The 23,285-nt window shown below is 47.0% G+C and overlaps 1 long non-coding RNA gene across 2 annotated transcripts in view; it reads left to right on the top strand.

Moving 5' to 3' along the window:
* Window positions 1-386: 386 nt before the first annotated feature.
* Window positions 387-23,285, top strand: part of LOC123755774 (uncharacterized) — a 220,055-nt gene continuing 197,156 nt past the window's right edge. The window contains exon 1 of one of the 2 annotated variants that reach the window (XR_011221976.1): window positions 387-617. This is a non-coding gene — a long non-coding RNA (uncharacterized lncRNA). Of the gene's footprint in view, window positions 618-3,731; window positions 4,561-23,285 lie in introns of those variants that run through there. The other variant, XR_011221977.1, reaches the window with a different exon arrangement.

The following is a 23,285-nucleotide window of genomic DNA, read 5'->3' as shown; positions in this document are numbered from 1 at the left end:
TTTACCCCCACAACACGAAGAAGTCTGATCACCACTCCCCCTCTCTCTTCCTCTTCAATTTTAGTGCCATTTTCTCAGGCGTGAAGAATTGTCTTACACAAGGCTGCCGGCGGAGTTCACATCTTCTATATACACCAGCACTAGCCCATTGGCCACTCCAAGTTGGAGTATTATTGCATCACGCGAAACTTGAGGGAAGGGGGAGAAAGGAGGAGTGGTGAATGGGGAGAAAGGGGGAGTGGTGAGTGGGGAGAAAGGGGGAGTGGTGAGTGGGGGAGTGAGGGAGAGAGGGGGAGGGGAGTTTTGCACAAGGTTGGCGACATGTGGCAGCGAGGGAGGGGCCGGTCGGCCGAGGGTGCGGAGCCTCAGTTCAAAAGCGACCCCAAGTCAGTCTAGATGCGGACGCCGCGGTGTGAGGGTGTGCTCGCGCGCCTCCCTCTCCCTCCCTCGCGCTCTCGTCCCCTCCCACTCGCTCTCGTGCCATCTACTCGCGACCATCTTTTTCGCTAAGTCCCGAAAAGACTTTCTCGCCAACTTGATGAAAACTAGTGAGTCGATAAGGACGTGGTCTACGCTAGCAGTGCTCCGCCCCCACATATCTCCCTCCACCACATCATGTAGGCTCCACCTTCCCGTGTTGGGGTACCTTAACTTTATACATTATTTGCTTTGTGCACTATTCTGATGGCTGAAAAAAGTATATATATATATATATATTTATTATATATGTATATAATTTATATATATATATATATATATATATATATATATATATAGTGTTCATAGTATGCTTATAGTTCTGCAAGACATTATTTTCTTGTTTTTTTTTCACTGTTGAATTATAGTTAATGAATCTCTGCTTAAGAACGTTGCTTGGGTCCCAAATTTGATTATTTTTAACATGGCAAGTTGCAGTAACTTTAAAGTTAGTGTCTGTCTCCTTTTAACTTTGTCTTCCAGGGAGTTATTGATGGTTTGCGCACCATTTGCTATGTTATAACTAAAGTTATTTGAGTTAGTGGGACGATTATAGAATGCTGCCGTGTTGAATGTTCTTGGCCCTGGTTACTGTGACTTGTGTGTTGTTAGTGGAGAACTTTGATGGTTAGTGCCACGCCAAGTTGTGTGTGTGTGTGTGGTTATCCTGCTCTGTACTGGAGGAAGACCTCTTGCCACCCTGCTAGTGTATACCTGGTGGGCTCTCATGATCCAGCCAGGTGGTAGTGGTGGGTTGTGTGGGTGATGGTCGTGGGTTGTGGATGATGTTGGTGGGTTCTGGGTGATGGTGGTAGGCTGTGGGTAATGGTGGTGGGATCTGGGTGATGGTGGTGGGCTCTGGGTGATGGTGGTAGGCTGTGGGTAATGGTGGTGGGCTGTGGGTGATCGTGATGGGCTGTGGGTGATGGTGGTGGGCTCTGGGTGATGGTGGTGGGCTCTGGGTGATGGTGGTGGGCTCTGGGTGATGGTGGTGGGCTCTGGGTGTTGGTGGGTAGTTGGTGATGTTGGTGGATTGTAGGTGATGGTGGTGGGTACTGGGTGATGGTGGTCGACTGTGGGTAATGGTGATGGGCTGTGGGTGATAGTGGTGGGCTGTGGGTGATGGTGGTGGGCTCTGGGTGATGATGGTGGGCTCTGGGTGATGGTCGTGGGCTGTGGGTGGTGGTGGATAGTGGGTGATGTTGGTGGATTGTGTGTTATGGTGGTGGGTTGTGAGTGTTGGTGGGTTGTGGATGACGGTGGTGCGTTGTGGATGACGGTGGTGCGTTGTGGATGATGTTGGTGGATAGTGGGTGATGGTGGTGGATTGTGGGTGTTGGTGGTGGGTTGTGGGTGATGGTGGTGTGTTGTGGGTGATGGTGGTGGGTTGTGGATGATGTTGGTGGGTAGTGGGTGATGGTGGTGGATTGTGGGTGATGGTGGTGGGTTGTGGGTGATGGTGGTGGGTTGTGGGTGAAGGTGGTGGGTTGTGAATGGTGGTGGTGGTGGTGGGTTGATGTCTGCGGGAAGAGCACGCCCCGCTACGTTAGAGAGAGCCCAGGCTTCATGTCCACCCCATCCACATTGGTGCACTACCATAACTATCCCCCACACTTGTCAATACTGCCACCACCACCAGCACCACCACCACCACTAGCACCACCACTAGCACCACCACCAGCACCACCACCATCACCAGCACCATCACCACCACTACCACCACCTCCATCACTACCACCACCAGCCCACCCTCACACGCTCCACCACCACCATCCCACCCTCACACGCTCCACCACCACCACCAGCCCACCCTCGCACGCTCCACCACCACCAGCCCACCCTCACACGCTCCACCACCACCAGCCCACCCTCACACGCTCCACCACCATCACCAGCCCACCCTCACACGCTCCACCACCACCACCAGCCCACCCTCACACGCTCCACCACCACCACCAGCCCACCCTCACACGCTCCACCACCACCACCAGCCCACCCTCACACGCTCCACCACCACCAGCCCACCCTCACACGCTCCACCACCACCACCAGCCCACCCTCACACGCTCCACCACCACCACCACCAGCCCACCCTCACACGCTCCACCACCACCAGCCCACCCTCACACGCTCCACCACCAGCCCACCCTCACACGCTCCACCACCAGCCCACCCTCACACGCTCCACCACCACCAGCCCACCCTCACACGCTCCACCACCACCACCAGACCCCCCTCACACGCTCCACCACCACCACCGGCCCCCCCTCACACGCTCCACCACCACCACCAGCCCACCCTCACACGCTCCACCACCAGCCCACCCTCACACGCTCCACCACCACCAGCCCACCCTCACACGCTCCACCACCACCACCAGACCCCCCTCACACGCTCCACCACCACCACCGGCCCCCCCCTCACACGCTCCACCACCACCACCGGCCCCCCCTCACACGCTCCACCACCACCACCGGCCCCCCCTCACACGCTCCACCACCACCACCGGCCCCCCCTCACACGCTCCACCACCACCACCAGACCCCCCTCACACGCTCCACCACCACCACCGGCCCCCCCCTCACACGCTCCACCACCACCACCGGCCCCCCCTCACACGCTCCACCACCACCACCGGCCCCCCCTCACACGCTCCACCACCACCACCGGCCCCCCCCTCACACGCTCCACCACCACCACCGGCCCCCCCTCACACGCTCCACCACCACCAGCCCACCCTCACACGCTCCACCACCACCACCGGCCCCCCCCCCTCACACGCTCCACCACCACCACCGGCCCCCCCCTCACACGCTCCACCACCACCAGCCCACCCTCACACGCTCCACCACCACCAGCCCACCCTCACACGCTCCACCACCACCACCAGCCCACCCTCGCACGCTCCACCACCACCAGCCCACCCTCACACGCTCCACCACCACGCTCCACCACCACCAGCCCACCCTCACACGCTCCACCACCACCACCACCACCACCAGCCCACCCTCGCACGCTCCACCACCACCAGCCCACCCTCACACGCTCCACCACCACCAGTCCACCCTCACACGCTCCACCACCACCAGCCTACCACCACGCTCCCCACCACCAGCCCACCCTCACACGCTCCACCACCACCAGTCCACCCTCACACGCTCCACCACCACCAGTCCACCCTCACACGCTCCACCACCACCAGCCCACCCTCACACGCTCCACCACCACCAGTCCACCCTCACACGCTCCACCACCACCAGTCCACCCTCACACGCTCCACCACCACCAGCCCATCCTCACACGCTCCACCACCAGCCCATCCTCACACGCTCCACCACCAGCCTACCACCACGCTCCACCACCACCACCAGCCTACCACCAAGCTCCACCACCACCACCAGCCTACCACCAAGCTCCACCACCACCACCAGCCTACCACCAAGCTCCACCACCACCACCAGCCTACCACCAAGCTCCACCACCACCACCAGCCTACCACCACGCTCCACCACCACCACCAGCCTACCACCAAGCTCCACCACCACCACCAGCCTACCACCAAGCTCCACCACCACCAGCCTACTACCACACTCCACCACCACCACCAGCCTACCACCAAGCTCCACCACCACCACCAGCCTACCACCACGCTCCACCACCACCACCAGCCTACCACCAAGCTCCACCACCACCACCAGCCTACCACCAAGCTCCACCACCACCAGCCTACCACCACGCTCCACCACCACCACCAGCCTACCACCACGCTCCACCACCACCACCAGCCTACCACCACGCTCCACCACCACCACCAGCCTACCACCACGCTCCACCACGCTCCACCACCACCACCACGCTCCACCACCAGCCTGGAGCTCTCCACCACAGCCCGGGGTGAAACAATAAAGGCAAGTCATTGTGAAGCCAGGAGACGGGTGTGGGAAAGTGCCCAAGCCGCAGGGAAGTGTGTCTGTGTGTGTCTGGGTGCCTGCGGCTTGGCTTGACCTGCGGCAGGGCCTGCGGCAAGGTGAAGCCAACAGCCTACCCTTAGTACCGTCTCCCTCAACCTTCTACAGGAACAAGGTACGCCGTTTTGCTTTTGTTTTCCCCCCGGCATGCTTAGTCCGGCATGTGGGCTTGGGGAGTGTAGTGGTGTTCGTGCCCGGTGCTCGTGTCACCAGCCAACCTTGGTGTAAGTCGTGCCCCGAGGGCCAAGTCTATTGGGCAGCGGCTCTCATCCTGTGAGTGGACTTTAGGTCACTTGGTTGATGGCTCTTATATTTTTTAGTCCATTGGCTTTTGTTAGGAAGTATGTTATTTTCTCTGGTATTTAGTACAGTATATTGAATGTGCGTTAAAGTAGGATTGTTTTGCGGTATCTACAGTTTTAGCGCAAATGACTTCAGTCCGCGTTTTGGACACGAGTTAAGGACATTAGTGATCAGTTAAACATGGAACGGGACCCTGGAAACACACTTCTCAAACAGCGCAAAGTTAAGCAAAAAGAAATAAATGTAGAGATAGTAGCATCTATAGGAATGACTCATGCGGGTGGTGGGGGGCGGGTCGTGTGTGTGGTGGGGGGCGGGTCGTGTGTGTGGTGGGGGGCGGGTCGTGTGTGTGGTGGGGGGCGGGTCGTGTGGGTGGCGGGTCGTGCGTGTGGTGGGTGGCGGGTCGTGTGTGTGGTGGGGGGCGGGTCGTGTGTGTGGTGGGGGGCGGGTCGTGTGTGTGGTGGGGGGCGGGTCGTGTGTGTGGTGGGGGGCGGGTCGTGTGTGTGGTGGGGGGCGGGTCGTGTGTGTGGTGGAGGGCGGGTCGTGTGTGTGGTGGGGGGCGGGTCGTGCGTGTGGTGGGTGGCGGGTCGTGCGTGTGGTGGGTGGCGGGTCGTGCGTGTGGTGGGTGGCGGGTCGTGCGTGTGGTGGGTGGCGGGTCGTGCGTGTGGTGGGGAGCGGGTCGTGCGTGTGGTGGGTGGCGGGTCGTGCGTGTGGTGGGCAGCGGGTCGTGCGTGTGGTGGGCAGCGGGTCGTGCGTGTGGTGGGCAGCGGGTCGTGCGTGTGGTGGGCAGCGGGTCGTGCGTGTGGTGGGCAGCGGGTCGTGCGTGTGGTGGGCAGCGGGTCGTGCGTGTGGTGGGCAGCGGGTCGTGCGTGTGGTGGGCAGCGGGTCGTGCGTGTGGTGGGCAGCGGGTCGTGCGTGTGGTGGGCAGTGGGTCGTGCGTGTGGTGGGCAGCGGGTCGTGCGTGTGGTGGGCAGCGGGTCGTGCGTGTGGTGGGCAGCGGGTCGTGCGTGTGGTGGGTGGCGGGTCGTGCGTGTGGTGGGCAGTGGGTCGTGCGTGTGGTGGGGAGCGGGTCGTGCGTGTGGTGGGCAGCGGGTCGTGCGAGTTGTGGGGAGCGGGTCGTGCGAGTGGTGGGGAGCGGGTCGTGCGTGTGGTGGGCAGCGGGTCGTGCGTGTGGTGGGGAGGGGGTCGTGCGTGTGGTGGGCAGCGGGTCGTGCGTGTGGTGGGCGGCGGGTCGTGCGTGTGGTGGGGAGTGGGTCGTGCGTGTGGTTGGGAGCGGGTCGTGCGTGTGGTGGGCAGCGGGTCGTGCGTGTGGTGGGGAGCGGGTCGTGCGTGTGGTGGGCGGCGGGTCGTGCGTGTGGTGGGCAGTGGGTCGTGCGTGTGGTGGGCGGCGGGTCGTGCGTGTGGTGGGCAGTGGGTCGTGCGTGTGGTGGGGAGCGGGTCGTGCGTGTGGTGGGGAGCGGGTCGTGCGTGTGGTGGGGAGCGGGTCGTCCACAATAAGTGCAACTAACACACGCAGGCAAGTTGCAGGGTTTTTCATGGTGGTCGTTATTCAGTGATGGTGCTTACCTCCAGGTTTGGGAGAGGGGTATTGTTCCTTAAGTCTTTGTGTAGTGTAGTTACACTTAACTACACTACATTACCTAAGTGTAGTTACAGGATGAGAGCTACGCTCGTGGTGTCCCATCTTCCCAGCACTCTTTGTCATATAACGCTTTGAAACTACTGACGGTCTTGGCCTCCACCACCTCGCTTGTTTCAGCCGTCTACACCTGTGTTTGTCAAGGAGTGGTGGACAGCTGATATTTTTCGGCTTAATTCCTTAACATTAATCAGTGATTCTTTAACATTAATCAATAACCTCTTGTTCATCAAGTTGCCGGTCACAAGAATTCCTCTTTGTCAATATTGTCATTTCCTATTTCGATTTTGTATGTAGTGATCATATCACATGTTTTTTTCGATATATTTAACTCTAACCTCTCCTCGTAGCTTTTGTTGGCAATGTCAGAAGCCATTTAGTTACATGTCGTTGCACCTTCTCCAGTTTGTTGATGTGCTCCTTGAGAGATGGGCACCTTACAACCGCTGCGTATTTCAATTATGGTCTCACAAAGGTCGTGAACAATTTCACCATCCATGTATTTAATAGCGATTCTGAAGTTGAAAAGCTCAGCATAGACTCCTCGCATAATGTTCTTTGTGTGTTCTTCTGGTGATAGTTTACTGGCCAGAACTACCCCTAGAGCTTTGTCCGAGTTCTTTAATGTCTGATCTCATAATTTGTAAGTTGTCTGACCTATTTTTCTGCTATTACACATTCCATAACGTGGCATTTATTCCCATTAAATTCCAGCTGCCAAGTGCTGCTTTTTACACTTATTTTGTTCAGGTCAATTTGATAGGCAAGACTCGTTTATGTTCCCTAGTAGCTTAGTGTCATCAGCAAACATGTTCATATCATTCTGTTTCTTCTGGGAGATGGTTTATGTAGACGATGAACATTACAGGTGCAAGAACCGAACCCTGTGGTACTCCACTAGTAACATTTCTCCAGACTCGGATTCCATTGCCTCTGATTACCGCCTTCGTTTTGTCATGGAACTATCCATGTCAGAAGTCTGCCTGTCACCCCTCCAGCATGTTCCAGCTCCTGGAACAATCTCTTGTGTGGGACTGTCAAAATTCTTACTTAGGTTCAGATAAATGCAGTCCAATCAACCATTTCTTTCCTGCAAGATATCTGTGGCTCTGCCAGAAAAACTAAGCAGAATTGTTACACAGGATCGTCCTGTTCGAAAGCCATACACTCTTATTATATCACTTCAGGTTTTCTCTTCACTTGCTTTTAATTATTTTGTTATTTTTGCTTTGACTACCATACTTGTCAATGTTACAGGTCTATAATTTATAGGGTATTGTCTACTACCATTGTTATAAATTGTAACGTATTTCCTTTTCCATTTATCTGCTAAGATTCCTGCACATAACGATGCCAGACAGTAATTATTGTAATGGAATGTTCAGCTCGCGAGTTTATTGTCTGGGAGCCCGAGGTGCAACTCTACCTGGGGCCGCCTCCTTGTTTCTACCTACCTCCTTCAACAGTTTTTCTACTACTAACTGTTTTTTCTATCTCTAGATACTTACTTGTATGGACTCTATGTTCTCTGGATTGAGTATTGTGCTTGCAGGGTCGTTTTTTCTGCCGGTTATTTAACGTAATGATTCCTGACCTATTTCCGAATCATACCTACTTTTGAAATTATGAATGGAGTTTGCCTGTACAAACTGCTCCTTTAGATCATTCCATTTTCTCACATCTCTTACCATAAAAGAAAACTTCCTAACATCTGACGTATTTGAGTCTCAAGCTTCCAGCTGTGTTATTTTGTACTACTGGAGTTCACTGTGAACATTGAACCTCTCCTCTCCAATCTGTCAGTCACCCTAAGTGTTTTATGTCTGTTATGTTCATCATGTTTACATAACATAACATTATGTTTACATAACATTACATAACCTTCTTTTGGAATAGTGTTTTCTGTTGAATGTTTGTACCTGTACTAGAAGGTGAAGGGACGACGACGTTTCGGTCCGTCCTGGACCATTCTCAAGTCGATTGTCATCATACTTTAGCCACGTTATTGTGATTCATCGCCTGCATTTGTACCTGTATATAGTTTAGGAACCTTGGCAGACGAGGATTCAAATGTTCCTGTACGGCTCCTGTTGTTAAACTTAAGTACTTTGGCCAGTTTACGTGTTAAGATATATTGGTGAATAGATTTATTTGGGTCCTTCAGCACAGTGGTCTGTGTCGTCGATTCACATTCAGGGGACCCGGGCTCAGTTTCGATCAGGAAAGAAACAGTTGGGCACGTTTCCTAGCAATAAATATGTACCCAAGAGTTAGGCTGTGGATCACATCCTGAGGAAGGTCAAAGGTTGGCCCTGGCTCACCCTTGATAACAGATAAATACGGTACAGTATTGATATAGTGTACGGGTATCTGGTGACTTGATCCGCGCGCTCTCCCACTGGGGATTAAAGTTGATTTTATTCATTGGGTCTATTTTCCACATGAAATCCTTCGGTCAACATTTGCTGTGGTTTCTATTCTTTGGGACTTTCTCAAAACTTGCCGCCTTGTGGCCAGTTTGGTCTTGCCCTTGATCCAGTCTTATGGATCTCAAGCTTGTGGATCTCAGTCTTATGGAATTCCTTTTGCATTATATTTGTTTGTTTGGGAACCTAAATTCCACACCTTGCTCCGCTGAATGATTGTACGCTTTCAAGGTTTTCTGATTGTTTTGTATACGTCCTGTAATCTGCTTTCTACAAGTGATTCTTATCGCAGGTGTGTATGTATTTAACTATTTGTCTGCAAAATCGAGCTGTTAGCTCTTGGAACCCGCCTTTCTAACCAATTTATTGTCCTCTATTATATCTATTACATACATTTCTTTCTAAAACACACACACACACACGCGGGGTGGGGGTGGGGTCTGGTAGCTAAGCAGACAGCGCGCAGGACTCGTAATTCTGTGGCCCGGGTTCGATTCCAGGACCAGGTAGATACAAATGGGAAAAAATTTCTTTCACCCTGATGCCCCTGTTACCTAGCAGTAAATAGGTACCTGGGAGTTAGACAGCTGTTACGGAGCTGCTTCCTCGGTGTGTGTGTATGAGAGAGAGACAGACAGACAGACAGACATTCATTCCTTCATTCTTGAGCCTAATGGGTTCCACTGGGCAGTATTACACCTGACAGCATATAATGACCACATGCTGAGCACCAGGGGCCAGATTCACGAAAGCACTTACGCAAATACTTACGAACGTGTACATCTTCCCTCAATCTTTGACGGCTTTGTTTACATTTATTAAACAGTTTACAAGCATGAAAACTTGCCAATCAACTGCTGTTATTGTTATAAACAGCCTCCTGGTGCTTCGGAGCTCATTAACTGTTTAATAATTGTAAACAAAGCCGCCAAAGATTGAGAAAAGATGTACAGGTTCGTAAGTGCTTGCGTAAGTCCTTTCATGAATCTGGCTCCAGGTTTCTAGGGGTGACTGACTCCCTTTGCTTGGGATTTCTCGTGTCGTCGCCATCCCGTTGGTTTCTAGTGTTCTTCCCTATTACAGTGTCAGCAGCTTCCACCCTGGACATTGGGAAGTGAAACACCACCCCCCCCTTCCGCTTCCACCACCCATTCATCCATCGGTATACTGCAATCAAGTCGCCCCCTTCTTATTTAAATCATTTAAATCAAGCTTTTTAAGTCTCTCTATAAAATATGTTGGTTACGTGGGTTCCGGTGTTCATGGTTAGGCTAAACAACTATATTTTTTTTTACCAGGTGGTAAATAAGGGGATTATCTTCACCTTGGGTTATTGATAGGCCTAAGTGATGCCTCCATCTAGAACTATTACGACACTGAAGAGAAGTGACCTTTCCTCTTTGTAACAGTTGGTAAAAAAAAATATTCTTAAACAGCAACCCGGACTATTTTTTTTTTTTTAGCACAAAGTCCGGGTAAAACCCAGGTTCCAGTTTTTTTTTTTTACAAGTTTTTATGCATTACAATATATATTATTATTTTTCTTATTTTATTTTCTTATATTTTGTTTAGAAAATATATTGTGCAGTAGACGTTTGAAGTACACTGACCACAGTGTATTATACTTGGGCGTCCAGGTACAGGTTACCTTGAGGTTACCTTCTGGACTTAGCGTCCCCGCGGCCCGGTCCTCGACCAGGCCTTCTGGTTGCTGGACTGGTCAACCAAGCTGTTGGACGCGATTGCTCGCAGCCTGACGTATGAGGCACAGCCTGGTTGATCAGGTATCCTTTGGAGGTGTTTATCCAGTTCTCTCTTGAACACTGTGAGGGGTCGGCCAGTATGCCCCTTATGTGTAGTGGAAGCGTGTTGAACAGTCTCGGGCCTCTGATGTTGATAGTTCTCTCTCAGAGTACCTGTTGCACCTCTGTTTTTCAACGGGGGTATTCTGCACATCCTGCCATGCCTTCTGGTCTCATGTGATGTTATTTCTGTGTGCAGGTTTGGGACCAGCCATTCTTACTATTTTCCATGTGTAAATTATTATGTATCTCTCACGCCTGTGCTCTAGAGAATACAGATTTAGGCTCTTTAGTCGGTCCCAATAGTTTAGATGTTTTACTGAGTGAATTCTAGCAGTAAAGGTTCTCTGCACACTCTCCAGGTCAGCAATTAATCCAGCTTTGAAAGGGGCTGTCATTGTGCAGCAGTACTCCACTCTAGAGAGTACTAGCGTCTTGAAAAGTATCATCATCGGTATAGCATCTCTAGTGTGAAAGGTTCTTGTTATCCAACCTGTCATTTTTCTTGCAGTTGTGACAGCTACTTTATTGTGTTCTTTAAAGGTAAGGTCTTCCGACATCAGTACACCCAGATCCTTTACATTGCCTTTTCGTTCTATATTATGATTTGACTGAGTTTTGTACGTGGTTTCTGCTTTTATGTTTTCATTTTTTTCCGTAGCGCATGAGCTGGAACTTCATTAAATACCATATTATTTTCTGTAGACCATTGAAAGGCCTGATTTAAATCTGATTGGAGGTTCGCTGTTCTCACTATGTTGTCTAATCTCATAAAAATCCTAGTGTCATCTGCAAAGGATGATACAGACCTATTGATTGTGTCCTTGTCTGTGTTCGATATGAGGATGAGAAAAAGTACTGGAGCAAGCACAGTACCCTGGGGGACTGAGCTCTTCACGGTTGATGGTCCGGATTTTATTTTGTTGACTATTACACATTGGGTTGTTAGTCAGGAAATTGTAGATCCATCTGCCCTTTTTTTCATATAATTCCTTTCACACGCATTTTGTGTGCAATAACACCATGGTCACATTTGTCGAAGGCTTTTGCAAAATCTGTGTAAATTACATCAGCGTTTTGCTTGGCTTCCATAGCATCTAATGCCATGTCATAGTGGTCCAGCAACTGTGACAGGCAAGAGCGCCCTGTTCTGAACCATGTTATCCAGGGTTATGGAGATGCTGTGATTCCATGTATTTTGTGATCTTCTTAGCACACAGGGCCTGGTGCAGAGTGCATAGGCATACTGTTTATGACTGCTTCAAAATCCAGTGGGGATAGGGTGACGTCTGATATATGATTTGATGTTGGAATTATATCCATGAAAAATTCATTTGGGTTATCAATTTTTAGTGCGTTTAGTGGCTCTCTGAAAACAGAGTCGAACTGATTCTTCAGAATTTCGCTCATTTCTTTGTTGTCATCGGTGAAAGTTCCATCTCTCTTTCGCAGGGGCCCAATACTAGATGTGTTTTTTTATCTTGATTTTGCATAGGAGAAAAAATATTTCGGATATCTCTATATTTCACTGATTGCCTTTTGCTCTCTTTGCCTCTCCTGGGTTTTGTATGATTCTTGTAGCTTTAGTTCAATTGTTTCTATTTCTCTACCTAACCTTCTTCGCCGTTCTTGAGATAGGGTGCGACTCTCAAGTTGTTCCGCGATTCGTTTTCTTCGCCTCTATAGGGAACGACGTTCCCGTTCCAATCTGCATATCTTTCTCTTTTTTCTTCTGAGTATGCAGTTTGAACATATTTCTAGTGCTACTAAGCTTATTTTTTCCAGGCACTGGTCCAGGTTTGCATTTTCTAGTTGTTCTTCCCAGTTTATTTCTGTAAAGTCTTGGTTTATTTGCTCCCAGTTTATCTGTTTATTATTAAAGTTAAATTTGATGAATTCTTCTCCCCTGGGGCTCGGGACTGGTTGTGCAGGTCTGTTCCCCATGCTTGTTAGAACTTCAATTAGATGGTGATCTTGGTAACTGGTATTTGTACCGGTACTTGGTACTAAGCTGTAAATCTGTAATACATTACAGTATGCTACCGTTGATAAGCACTGTAACATGCTCCCCCCCCCCCTAACAAAAAAAAAGTTTTAGGAATTAACGTGAATCACACCAATGCATTTGATACACTTTCATTCTTGACATTAAAACTACAGTGTTCAAATCTTTGTACTTTGAACGCTTTGTACTCCGAACTTTTGAGCTGTTGGTCTTCTAAATACAGAGCCTCTGAATTTTATGTATACAGTTCTCTATTACTTTACTGAAGCCTACGTACTTTTTGTTTAAATATATTTTACGATATTATTATTATTTAAAACAATTATGAAGTTTCGAAAATTAAATTTAACTTTTAGATATACAGTATTTTACAGTAATACAATAATGTATGAGCACTACTGTAGTGCTCCCAAGGGTCAGAAACACAGAACGATAATATATCACAGTACATAATGCATCTTTTAGTGTACAATTACAAACTACAAAAATGGTCTTTGTGTACAACAAATTGTATTCAGTGTATAAAGTTTAGTAATGTTTACAAAAAAATTACAGTATTCATTTACTTTTAAAATGTAACAAATGCAAAATTCAGGTTTAAATTTAAATAGTAACTAAGCTGGTTCTAATTAAATAAAAATTATTAAAGCCTCCCCCCCAGGTATTTTAAAATAAAACAGACCCCGGCCAGGATGGGTTGGTGTGGGTGGCTGCCCGCACCAACCCCGGTGTGTAGTGGTGTAATGATGTTCCCAGTGTGAGCCTACAGGCCTAGCATGTATCACCGCCCTCCCCAGCCTCTGTTTGTAGGCCTTGGCTGGGAATGTTCCACCTGCTTGTTCAGCTGCTTATAGGCCTAGTAATGTCTTGGGTTCGTTTTGGCTGCCTTAATAATCTCCATAGACACCTGGTTTTGTTATCTTAATAATATACGCTTCCCGTCCTGGGAGTATTGTTCCATAGCCTAATAACCTGCTCATGTGGAATGTAGAGGCCTAATGTTGTAATTATTTTCCAATCCGGGATTGTTATGTAATAATCTGTTCCGTTTCTTAATTATATGACTTTTAAAGTATAGCACAAGTCTCCCCATCGTCAGTAGCCTCCCACTCCCTCCTCTCTAGTCGTCACAACGGACATAAAATGATGTACTAAATTACCCGAATCTGACCTGTGTGTCCCTTGTTCGAGTTCCACCTGTGCTAAATAATTTGTCCTTGTCCACCCCACTTAGGGCGCCTGACAGCTAAGTGCACAGCGCTTCGGATTCGTAGTCCTGAGGTTCTGAATTCGATCCCCGGTGAAGGCGGAGACAAATGGGCAAAACGTTTCTTTCACCCTGATGCCCATGTTACCTAGCAGTAAATATGTACCTGGGAGTTACCTGCTACGGGCTGCTTCCTGGGGGGGGGGGGGGGGTGTAAGAAAAAGGAGGCCTGGTCGAGGACCGGGCCGCGGGGACGCTAAGCCCCGAAATCATCTCAAGATAACCAACATATTATCTATCTCTATCTATCTCTATCTATCTATCTATATATCTGGTGGTCTATCTACCTTCGTTACCTTGAGGTGCTTCCGGGGCTTAGCATCCCCGCGACCCGGTCGTCGACCAGGCCTCCTGGTTGCTGGACTGATCAACCAGGCTGTTGGACGCGGCTGCTCGCAGCCTGACGAATGAGTCACAGCCTGGTTGATAAGGTATCCTTTTTAGGTGCTTATCCAGTTCTCTCTTGAACACTATGAGGGGTCGGCCAGTTATGCGCCTCATGTGTAGTGGAAGCGTGTTGAACAGTCTCGGGCCTCTGATGTTGATAGAGTTCTCTCTCAAAGTACCTGTTGCACCTCTGCTCTTCAACGGGGGTATTCTGCACATCCTGCCATGCCTTCTGATCTCATGTGATGTTATTTCTGTGTACAGGTTTGGGATCAGCCACTCAATTATTTTCCACGTGTAAATTATTATGTATCTCTCCCGCCTGCGCTCAAGGGAGTACAGATTTAGGCTCTTTAGTCGGTCCCAATAGTTTAGATGTTTTACTGAGTGGATTCTAGCAGTAAAGGATCTCTGCACGCTCTCCAGGTCAGCAATTTCTCCAGCTTTGAAAGGTGCTGTCATTGCGCAGCCGTACTCCACTCTAGAGAGCACAAGCGTTTTGAAAAGTATCATCATCGGTATAGCATCTCTAGTGTGAAAGGTTCTTGTTATCCAACCTGTCATTTTTCTTGCAGTTGTGACGGCTACTTTATTGTGTTCTTTATAGGTAAGGTCTTCCGACATGAGTACACCCAGATCCTTTACATTGCCTTTTTGTTCTATGTTATGATTTGCCTGAGTTTTGTACGTGGTTTCCGTTTTTATATTTTCATTTTTTCCGTAGCGCATGAGCTGGAACTTATCTTCGTTAAACACCATATTATTTTCTGTAGCCCATAGAAAGACCTGATCTACATCTGATTGAAGGTTTGCCGTGTCCTCTATGTTGCCTACTATCATGAAGATCCTAGTGTCATCTGCAATGGATGATACAGTGCTATAGGCTGTGTTCTTGTCTATGTCCGATATGAGGATGAGAAAAAGTACTGGAGCAAGCACAGTACCCTGGGGGACTGAGCTCTTCACGGTTGATGGACCGGATTATATTTTGTTGACTATTACACATTGGGTTCTGTTAGTCAGGAAATTGTAGATCCATCTGCCTATTTTCCCGGTAATTCCTTTTGAACGCATTTTATGTGCAATAACACCATGGTCACATTTATCAAAAGCTTTTGCGAAATCTGTGTAAATTTCATCAGCGTTTTGTTTGTCTTCCATAGCATCTAATGCCATATCATAGTGGTCCAGAAACTGCGACAGGCAAGAGCGCCCTGTTTTGAAACCATGTTGTCCGGGGTTATGGAGATGCTGTGATTCCATGTATTTTGTGATCTTCTTAGCACTCTCTCGAAGATTTTTATGATGTGTGATGTTAGTGTTATCGGTCTGTAATTTTTTGCCTCTGCCTTATTTCCTCCTTTATGAAGTGGTGCTATCTCTGCTGTTTTTAGTATATCAGGAATAACGCCAGTATCTAGTCTTTGTCTCCACAGAATGTGGAGGGCCTGCGATAGTGGTTTTTTACAGTTCTTGATGAATATGGAGGTCCAAGAATCCGGGCCTGGTGCAGAGTGCATAGGCATACTGTTTATGGCTTCTTCAAAATCCAGTGGGGATAGGGTGACGTATGATATATGATTTGATGTTGGTATCATATCCATGAAAAATTCATTTGGGTTATCAATCTTTAGTGCGTTTAATGGCTCGCTGAAAACAGAGTCGTACTGCTTCTTCAGTAGCTCGTTCATTTCTTTGTTGTCATCAGTGAAAGTTCCATCTTCCTTTCGCAGGGGCCCGATATTAAATTTGGTTTTTTATCTTGATTTTGCATAGGAGAAAAAATATTTCGGATTTCTCTCTATTTCACTGATGGTTTTTTTCTGATCTATACATTGGTACTTGCACCAAATGGTTACTGTAATCACTCTCATATCAGGAGGCTGCGCTGATATGTATATCCTAAATGGTGTTGTTAAAGATCTCCCTTTAATGATCTTTAATGGAGTTCTTTTGCCACTGGCTTACCTGGGAACGGTCTGGTGGCTTCCTGTGGAAGGGGCAGGCTGGAAACTGGAAACTCGATAGATTAATCAACATAGAGAACATGGGGTATACAAGCAGAAATACACGTACATTGGCGTAGATAACCTGCTGGCATGGATACAGCGTATGCTTGTATGCATACAGTTTTTCCATGTTAAAAAGATTCTGCGACAACCTCTTTACGTCAGTTCCCCATGGTGGGGGCACCGTTATTTCCCTCCTGTCCTGTCCCTGCCTCTATCCTGTCCTGTCCCTTGAGGACAAGATAAGACGCAGGAGGATTGAAGGAGATTATGTATGAGTTAGCGAGAATGAATATAGGGGGACATTTATTACAATGGATACGAGGCTATCTTACCAACCGGAAGTCCTCTGCATTGTTCCAAGGCTACAAGAGTGAAACTAAAGTAATGCAACTAGGCACCCCACAAGGAGGAGTACTCAGTCCTACCTTGTTTAATGTTCTAATTAATGCTTTACTAAAATAAATTCCAACTAGTCCGGCAAACATCACTATCAGCTATGCAGATGACATCCTTGTACATACTAAAACCCACTGCAAAATGCAAACAATCTTAAATTGTATACATACAGCTTGTGAGAGCCTTGGTCGTGTAATCAACGCTGCTAAAACTAAGGTATTTAACAGACAAATTGGCAACCACAAAAGTGGACCACGAAAACTTAAGATAGACAACATACCAATAGACTATGTCTCTTCTTTCAAATACCTTGGAGTCTATGTCCCTTGTACCTCAACTGCAGTCAATAAGTTACATCAACAATGTAGAGACAGACTCAAGGCTCTCAGAACTGAAGTGGGGTACAGCCCGAAATATGGTGTTAATATTAGAATAGCAAGAAGGATGTATTTAGCGTATATAAGGTCTCTGATAGACTATCATGCACCAGCTTTGGTCCTGCAGAATAGCAAAAGTATTGATAGACTTGAAAAAATGCAAAATGAAGCACTCAAAATTATACTTGGCTGTCCTATACCAAAGTTCTCAACATGTGGAAAGAATTAAATATACTTAGCATTAGAGATAGAATATTTGAAATTAATCTTATGATGGGACTAAAGCTTCTGTGTGATAACAAAAACATCATTGTGTCAGTTGAACTGTTAGAACACATACGAAATGGAACTAACGAGTCTAAATGGAATCAAAGAACAGCCACTCATATTAAAATGATGGGACTGCACGATGTATATACAGATGAAAGAGTACAGCACTTCCTTCCACCCTGGCAGATAGTACCTTTTGACATCCTGACCCCTGCATACCCCACCAAGAAACTAATCACAAACAACCCTCATGCTCAGCTTGCTGCTAAATTAAGCATCATAGAACACATTCACAATATACAAGCTGAAAACATTGCACAGACCTATACACTGACGGATCACTCAATACAGCTACAGGGAGGGCAGGAAGTGCTGTTATTGCTCATCAGCCCGATGGCAGCACAATTCAAAAGAATATCCGAATTAGTAACTGGGCGTCCACAATGCAAGCAGAGTTGGTAGCAGTACTGGTAGCACTCGAAATTATTGACAACACTGAAGTAGACAGCTTAATTATTTCTGACTCCCTTTCCTCACTACGAGCAATAAACAGTTTGCAGTCAAGTAATAACGTGCTTGTCTTGGAAGCTAGACGTAGATATGTAAGAATACTTAGCAAGAGGGTAAATATAAAAATGTTGTGGATTCCTTCTCACATTGGCATGCAGGAACATAACAAAGTTGACGCCCTTGCTAAGGCTGCAGTAAAATACAGACAGTATTGAACGGAATCTTGAGTTATCAAATAGGTCCCTTAAAAATGTCATTAGACGAGAACTCCTGGATGAATTTGAAGAAAGTAGAACTGTGCAAACTGGAACTAGTAGGTCCATTGTTTATCACAATGAAATGTGTGAAGTAAAACATGTGTATGGGGTGAGTAACAAAGTCAGTAGACTAACAGATGTTGTCACAGCTCGTATAAGACTTGGCTACAAGTATCTCTGGCAGTTCGGCTTGTATAGGGATCTAGATGAAGTAAAGTGTAAAGTGTGTGGACAAAGACAGGGACACACACTCGAACAATATATCTTGGATTGTAGTAAAATTGAGCCATTTAGAGATAAATCTAAGCTCACTCTGTATGATATGGCAACCTATCTTATTACCATGGATAAATTACCTGAAATCCTTGCACTGTACCCACATTTCGCTTCCAGTAGATGAACGTCATATGAGATTAAGAAACAAGTGGTGTATTGTGAGGACTAATAATAAACAGAAGCTCCCCTATGACTCTGTAATGTCTCCATTGGTCAAACTATTATGTATTAGCGATAAGACCTACCATTAATGTATGATGGCTTACTGTAAATATGTAGCTCTTGAAATAGCACTTTCTCTGTAACTAGCTGACATTGTAACTATAAGGTGTGAAGGATAGATGAGATTGTTTATGAAATAATCTAAGATGAGGTCTGATAAAGACCTTTTGTGCCCTCTGTAATGCTTTTGCGCTACCGCTCACAGGATGAGTATGGGGTGCACAATAAACTAGCCGCCTTCGGCGGCAACAATCAATCAGGATTAAAGGAGAGGCAGAATAATGTGAGGGAGTGAAGAAAGGGGAATAAAGTTATCCATACAGTGAAGGGACGGGAGGATGGGAAGGGAAGGATGGGAGGGGTGCTGGTTTAGGCTAGACTACGTCTATGTAAATTGTTGTATAAACAGTTGAAGGCAATTCTGCACATTTTGTGACGATTTCCGTCGCAGCCGTCTTCTAACCGGACTACAAATGATGATTATTTTAAAAATAATTATTTTGTCAACGTATCCTTGAGCAACTTTGGTGTAGTTACAATGTTCAAAGTTCAAGGCTTCTGGGCCCACGCGCGCCTTCAACATGTTTAGGCTTTGTGTACAAATATGAATAATATATTTCACCGAGTTTATTATACAAGAGTAGGCTGTACAGTGAAACTTTATTTATATATCAGTAATAGCCTAATCTGGTGTAAAAAATGTGTTTACACTTAATTTGAGTTTAAAGTGGTTTAAGTGTAGAGGGTGAACTGTTACATCAGATAGAAGGGAAGGGTTTATGTTGGAAGGGGTATCCTTGGCAAGTGGAATGGAATTGTTGCTGTTGAAAGAATTGTGGTGGAGGGAAGGGCAGTGTGGTGGTGGGGAGGGCAGTGTGGTGGATGGAAGCCCCATGGGGCCGGGCTCGGAGTAGAACAACTCCCGAACCCTCTCCAGGTATGCTCCAGGTGGCGGATGGAAGGGCAAGAAAAATATTCACAAGGAAAGGAACGAGACCAGTTAAGTTTCCAGATAAAAACCAAAACAAAACATCTTTTGCCCCGTTTGATAACGTTTAGTTAGTCATTCAAAGGCGACGTTTTGTGGGGCTATCGTGACCTAAGAGAAGAATGAGAGGACTACACATGCAGCAGCGCATCTGGGTCCATGTATAAATGTACATAATTATATGTAGCCTAGCCAAGGCTAATAATACGAGAAATGTAAATGTGTAGCCTATCCTAATAGAGCTTGAATTAGCATATGCCTTATGGAGGACAAATTATATTTGGCCAACAAACACACAGTTCGTTTAAGCAGAAATCTTGCGACTCTGTCTGTATGGTCACTTTGTGAGTAATTTTGTATAACGATGCAACCCAGCCTGAGGCCAGGTTTTCATAGGGGTAGCGTGACCTGTGAAACTGTGTTGGCTGCCCGCAGCAGAGAGAGAGAGGGAACACACACACACACACACACACACACACCTGTACATTAGTTGATTGACAGTTGAGAGGCGGGACCAAAAAGCCAGAGCTCAACCCCCGCAAGCACAACTAGGTAAGTACACACACACACACACACACACATATTAGAAAGAACTTTTTTAGTGTCAGAGTGGTTGACAAATGGAATGCATTAGGAAGAGATGTGGTGGAGGCTGACTCCATACACAGTTTCAAGTGTAGATATGATAGAGCCCAATAGGCTCAGGAACCTGTACACCTGTTGATTGACGGTTGAGAGGTGGGATCAAAGAGCCAGAGCTCAACCCCCGCAAGCACAATTTGGTGAGTGCAATTAAGTGAGCACACACACACACACACACACACACACACACACACACACACACACACACACACACACACACACACACACACACACACACTTCAGGGACCTGTGTAAGGAATCATTCAGAACTGGAGCCCATACCTTGTCAAGCACAAGATGTCTCAAGCCCGCCTACTTTCATAACTCTCACAGTATTTCCCACTTCTATACTTTCCTTCCCCTATGCCTCTCCATCCTCTTCACTCTTCCCCCCACCCAAAACAAAAAAAGACGAAGCCGGAAAAAGTTCAGAGGTGTGCCACTAGGCTGGTCCCAGAACCAAGAAGCATGAGTTACGAGGAAAGGTTGCGTGAACTGCACCTCACGCCGCTATAAGGCAAAAGAGCTCGGGGAGACATAATCACCATATACAAAATCCCCAGAGTAACTGACAGGGCAGACAGGGGGGATTATTTAACATGGGTGGTACACGCACACGACTTCAAAATGTCAAAATAATTGAAAATTTAACATTTTAACATATCAAGAGGAAATTGTTCCCAATACATCCCATTAAATAATAATTTGATGACCAATTTAATAAATAGCTACGTACTTTTTAATTAAAAATTTACATTTTTCACAATATTCTTGTAACACATCAGAATTATATTTAATGGATCATATGCATCAGAAATAGTTTAACTTTGATAATGGTGTTATTGAGACCTTCTCTTAGCTCAACAATGTACAGTAATTCTCTGTCAATTCCATTATAAATGTAAACAAATTTGTGAATCGAGTTTATAGATTTGAAAGGTTTGTAATTAGGCTGGAGAACATTAGGCTAAGCTAGCCTACAGAAGCATTCTTTTCCATTATAATTTGTACCTATAAATACATTTTTGTTGCATTTTGTTTAGTGACATTTTGTTAATTCAATTTGCATTCGATTACAGAATAATTATTCCAACAATTATAGGCTGCAATGTGATCAAAATAAATGGCCAACCCGTGTAAATCACGAGTCGTCACACAGCTCAAAACGAGATTTAGATCTGAATCCAGTACTTTATTATATAAAATACTATATTATATAGGAAACTGTACTACAGAATAATGCATTATATAGAATACTGTAATATATAGAATACGTCTGTGCTCCAGCTGCTGGCCCCACCTCAGCCAGGCTAATAGGAAGAATATAGAGATCTTCTCCTGACAGACGCGCCTAACACTACTGCCAGATGCACGCGCGCGCGCGCGCACACACACACACACACACACACACACACACACACACACACACACACACACACACACACACACACACACACACACACACACACAGACACACACACACACACAGACACACACACACACACACACACACACACACACACACACACACACACACAGACACACACACACAGACACACACACACACACACACACACACACACACACACACACACACACACACACACACACACACACACACACACACACACATACATAGGGGCCTCGTAGCCTGGTGGATAGCACGCAGGACTCGTAATTCTGTGGCGCGGGTTCGATTCCCGCACGAGGCAGAAACAAATGGGCAAAGTTTCTTTCACCCTGAATGCCCCTGTTACCTAGCAGTAAATAGGTACCTGGGAGTTAGTCAGCTGTCACGGGCTGCTTCCTGGGGTGTGTGTGTGTGGTGTAGGAAAAAAAAAAAAGTAGTTAGTGTAGTTAGTAAACAGTTGATTGACAGTTGAGAGGCGGGCCGAAAGAGCAAAGCTCAACCCCCGCAAAACACAACTAAGTGAACACAACTAGGTGAACACACACACACACACACACACACACACACACACACACACACACACACACACACACACACACACACACACACACACACACACACACACACACACACACACACACACACACACACACACACACACAGGCTGTTTGTCTCTCCGTAAGAAATTTAACTATTTTCCCTAGCCAGATGTGTACGAACCCAAGCAACCCACCTAACCTGTCAAGGGACAGTGTAACGGGTAAACGTTAATATTACGGTACTTTAATTTGGACAAATTCGTCGCATTTTTAACGGATTTGTCGGTTCCGTAAATAGAAAACAAAATTCCTAAGTATTGGTGAGAGGAGAGATTGAGAAAGATGTTTTATGTGCCAACCTGGCAAGTTGCTAAGCGAGATGCTGGATCAAGCAGGTTGTGGCGGCTTGTGTGTGTGTGTGTGTGTACTCGCCTAGCTGTACACACTTTGTTGTGCTTGCGGGGGTTGAGCTCTGGCTCTTTGGTCCCGCCTCTCAACCATCAATCAACAGGTGTACATATTCCTGAGCCTACTGGGCTCTATCATATCTACACTTGAAACTGTGTATGGAGTCAGCCTCCACCACATCACTTCCTAATGCATTCCATTTACTAACTACTCTGACGCTCAAAAAGTTCTTTCTAATGTCTCTGTGGCTCATTTGGGTACTCAGTTTCCACCTGTGTCCCCTAGTGTGTGTACCATCCATGTCTGCACTAGCATTTCACCTGAGAGTGGTGATCATGTCTCCCCGAGCTCTTCTGTCTTCCAGCGACGTGAAGTGCAGTTCACGCAGCCTTTCCTCGTAACTCATGCCTCTTAGTTCTGGGTCTGGACTAGTTGCGTGCCTCTGAACTTTTTTCTCCTTCGTCTTGTGCTTGACAAGGTGCGGGCTTCATGCTGGGGCCGCATTGCTGTGCGCGCGAGTTAGAGGAAAGGCGGGGTCCAAGAGCTAATAGCTCGATTTGGAAGATACAAATAGTAAATACTCTCTCTCTCTTTCTATCTTTCTCTCACACACTCACTCTCTCTCTCTCTCTCTCTCTCTCTCTCTCTCTCTCTCTCTCTCTCTCTCTCTCTCTCTCTCTCTCTCTCTCTCTCTCTCTCTCTC

This window comes from Procambarus clarkii, chromosome 43, assembly GCF_040958095.1.
Source record: "Procambarus clarkii isolate CNS0578487 chromosome 43, FALCON_Pclarkii_2.0, whole genome shotgun sequence".
NCBI lineage: Eukaryota > Metazoa > Arthropoda > Malacostraca > Decapoda > Cambaridae > Procambarus > Procambarus clarkii.
The sequence above is the reverse complement of the archived record's forward strand: the minus strand, read 5'-3'. Positions and strand labels throughout refer to the sequence as shown.